The sequence below is a fragment of the Callionymus lyra genome, chromosome 2 (assembly GCF_982586985.1).
Source record: "Callionymus lyra chromosome 2, fCalLyr1.hap1.1, whole genome shotgun sequence".
Classification (NCBI taxonomy): domain Eukaryota; kingdom Metazoa; phylum Chordata; class Actinopteri; order Syngnathiformes; family Callionymidae; genus Callionymus; species Callionymus lyra.
The window spans coordinates 11,304,676-11,308,815 of NC_141819.1; positions in this window are offsets into that span (position 1 = coordinate 11,304,676).

Consider the following 4,140-nt stretch of genomic DNA (forward strand, 5'->3'; position numbering starts at 1 on the left):
TCAATCCGATTGCCGTTATTCCGTCTTCCTCCTCCGATCCGTCCGGTCGACGTCCGCGGATGATTGAGAGGAAGTGACAGGAAACACTTTGGGGGGGAAGGGACACGACGATAGGTCAGACTTGAGACGAGTGACCCGGCAACGATGGCGTCTCCGACATGAAATGTCACGGCTGTCAGAGACGTCACCGACAACATTTGGATTGACGCGTCCGACACTTGATGACGACGAGTTCTGGCCACTGAAACCCTCTGGTTCAAATCCAGTTCATGAGCAATGACAGGAAATGTAAGAAATAAAAGGGAAAGACAAAAGTTTCTCCACTCGTGGACGGACCATCATATCATGACCAGAATATGTGACAAGTAGTATTTTCTACCACATCTCCACGTCTGCAACCTGTGTTTGCACCACGGACTAGTGTAACGTGGGCATCATGTCCACAGACCGTCCTTCATGTAATTTACTGCTTTATTTTTAGAGTAAACTTGACTAAAATAAGCGTCTTGACATGTCTAGAGTCGCAGGCTAATGTTAGTTCAGAGAAAATACCATCTTTAAAAAAAAAACATCTTCAAGGCGGTTATTATTAGTAGAATAACAAGTATTTATTATTTCTGTGCAGCCCAGATTATTGTTTGTATTGTTATAGTTATTATTATTTGTATTATTATTAGCAATAGTAGTAGTAGTAGAATAAGTCATAGTAGTAGCATTAGTAGTATTAGTAGTTGTAATAAAAAAAAATAGAAGTAATAAAGGAATAGGTAGTAGTAGTAGTAGTAGTAGTAGTAGTAGAAGTAGTAGTAGAAGAAGTACTATAAGCAGTAGTAGAAGAAGTCGTAGTAGTAGTTGTAGTAGTAGAGTAATAGTAGCAGTAGTAGTAGAAGTAGTACTAGAATCAGTAGTAGAAGAAGTCGAAGTAGTAGTTGTAGTAGTAGTAGTAATAGTAGTCGTAGTAGTAGTAGTAGTAGTAGTAGTAGCAGTAGTAGTAGTAGAAGTAGTACTAGAATCAGTAGTAGAAGAAGTCATAGTAGTAGTTGTAGTAGTAGAGTAATAGTAGCAGTAGTAGTAGAAGTAGTACTAGAATCAGTAGTAGAAGAAGTCGTAGTAGTAGTTGTAGTAGTAGTAGTAATAGTAGTCGTAGTAGTAGTAGTAGTAGTAGTAGTAGCAGTAGTAGTGGTAGAAGTAGTACTAGAATCAGTAGTAGAAGAAGTCGTAGTAGTAGTTGTAGTAGTAGTCGTAATACTAGGAGTAGTAGAAGTAGTAGTAGTAGAAGAAGATAATATGTAATAGAATAATAAGTAGTAGTGGTGGTAGTAGTAGTAGAAGTAGTAGTAGTAGTAGTAGTAAAAGTAATAGTAATATTTGTTGTAATAGAATAATAAGTAGTAGTAGTAGTAGTTGTATAATTAGTAGTAGTATAAGTAGTAGTAGAATAAATCGTAATAGTTGTTATAAGTAGTATAGTTACTAGTTATAATAATTAGTAGTAGAAATAGTAGTATTAGTAGTAGTAGATGAATTTGTAGTAGTATAATTAGTTGTAGTAGTTGTTGTAATAGAAGGAGTAGTAGTTGTACAAGTATTAGTAAAATAGAAGTAGTAGTAGCAGTAGGAGTATTAGTAGAATAAGTAATACTATTAAAAGTGGTAGTAGTAGTAGTAAAAGAATAATAAGTAGTAATATTATTATTATAACATCTTTCGGTGTCATTCAACTATATAGTGTTTTCAAGACAAACCTTTAATAATCTTCACGTCACAGTAAAACATGTTTGATATCAAACACAAACACCAAAGAAGCTGCTTTTCATCCCATAATAACCTCTGAGACATGATTCTCACCAATCAAAGCCTTTCTCTTCCACCAATGATGTTAAAACATGTTAATACATCTTAACTCAGGGTTTGACCTACTTAAGCTGAGAGGTTGTTTTTCTGGTGGAGAGCTGGTTTGCAGGTGAACGTGGGGTCATGAACCTCACATTAATAAGTGATGATGTTACGAAACACACTCTCGGTTGAATCAATGTTTCCACTATTGTTGAGTCTGTTGAACGTTTAAAGAAAACTTTAAAACCAACAGTTTCATGATACATTGATTTTCTCTGTGAACAAACTGTCATTTGTCTTTGAGCTTCTCTAGCAAATCTCTCTGGTCTCCTGTGTGGATTGATTCTCAGTTTGTACTTGAAGATAAACATTTTATTTCCTTCAGTGGCAGCAGAAAATCATTTACCATATAGTGACAACAAAACATAAAAGAAATGTGTTTGAGGTATCCCTTGTGTTATCTCAGGGTCAAGGTGACCTGGAGGCCCGAAAACAAACATGTTTTTGGTATCCCTAGTATAATCTCTGGGTCAAGGTGACCCAAAGGCCTGTAAACATACGTGTTTGTGGTATCCCTTGTGTTATCTCAGGGTCAAGGTGACCCGAAGGCCCAAAAACAAATGTGTTTGTTGTATCCCTTGTGTTATCTCAGGGTCAAGGTGACCCGAAGACCCCAAAACAAACATGTTTGTGGTATCCCTTGTGTTATCTCAGGGTCAAGGTGACCCGAAGGCCCAAAAACAAATGTGTTTGTTGTATCCCTTGTGTTATCTCAGGGTCAAGGTGACCCGAAGGCCCCAAAAGAAATGTGTTTGTTGTATCCCTTGTGTTATCTCAGGGTCAAGGTGACCCGAAGGCCCCCAAAAAAACATGTTTGCAGTATCCCTTGTGTTGTCTTAGGGTCAAGGTGACCCGAAGGCCCCAAAACAAACGTGTTTGTTGTATCCCTTGTGTTATCTCAGGGTCAAGGTGACCCGAAGACCCCAAAACAAACATGTTTGTGGTATCCCTAGTGTTATCTCAGAGTCAAGGTGACCCAGAGGCCCAAAAACAAATGTGTTTGTTGTATCCCTTGAGTTAACTCTGGGTCAAGGGATACCACAAACACAGCTGTTTTTAGGCCTCTGGGTGACCTTGACCCAGAGATAACACAAGGGTTAAAGGGTCTGAAATAGTTTCAAGAATTTTCCAGGCTTTATGGAATGTTTTCTCAAGTTTAAGACAAGAAATCTCATATCCAAATGTTAAAAAAATTGTAAATATATATTTTTTCTGTGGAAATTTCAGGGGAAAGGGCCTTAATTGAGCAAAAACAATGAAATCCAGAGCGGACAAGATGGAACTGTAGACGTCTAATGGCGTCTGTGTTACTGGAGGAAACACACAAAGAGTAGCAGATAAAAAATGAACAAGCAGATAAAAACCAGAAATAACAACCGACTCTCAACAAAGATGACGGGTAACGATGCATTAGAAGATGTCGCAGAAGGTTTTCTTCACGCTCGTGTCGCACTTTATCTCAATTTCTGACGCCGTCCTCCGACTGAAAACATCAAAGCGTCACCATGTCTTAAACATGGCTCCACTTTAAATGTGGTTTGGTGGAGTTAATAAATATCCAGCAGAGATAACGGACTAATGCGCTGGAAAGGCAGCAGCGGAATCAGCTTCCGCTCCAACAAGCATGTAGGCCACGGATGTGCCGCACACCCCGAGGTGAGTGAAGGCTTTTTTTTTATTTATATATACACGTCAAGTAAGCTTCACTGCATCCTTGTGACACAACCCCAGCCCTCGCCGAGGACTCATCCCTGCGACGGGGGGGGGGATGGAGAAAAAAAAGCCTGAAATCAGCATGAAATTTTGTAAGGAGTTGAAAACAGACTGTGGGTGGTTTTGCTTGTATCGTTTTATTTCATCACTGTCAGAGGGAAATGTGCCGGTCAGCAACACTGAGCTCAAAGTCACGATTCCAGATATTCTTCATCAAGTTTTTTCTCTTTGGCTGCTGCGTCGACGGAAGCAGATCGTGCTGCGTTCTGACCTGTTGAGAGTGACTTGTTGCGTCCATGTCCTCACGAAACTACACCTGAGACGAAACCTCGTCTCTTTTATCGGCTCAAAAAATGGCTTTTTTTTCTTCTTTTTGAAAGAACAGACTATTAAAACAAACTCATTTATCGATCCAAGAGAAAAAAAGAAATTGTTAATAATTAGATGGAATAGATTTTACTTTATTATTTACTTTTTCTTTTTTTTTTTTTTTTAATTATTATTATTATTAGTAGTATTTTTATTAGTATT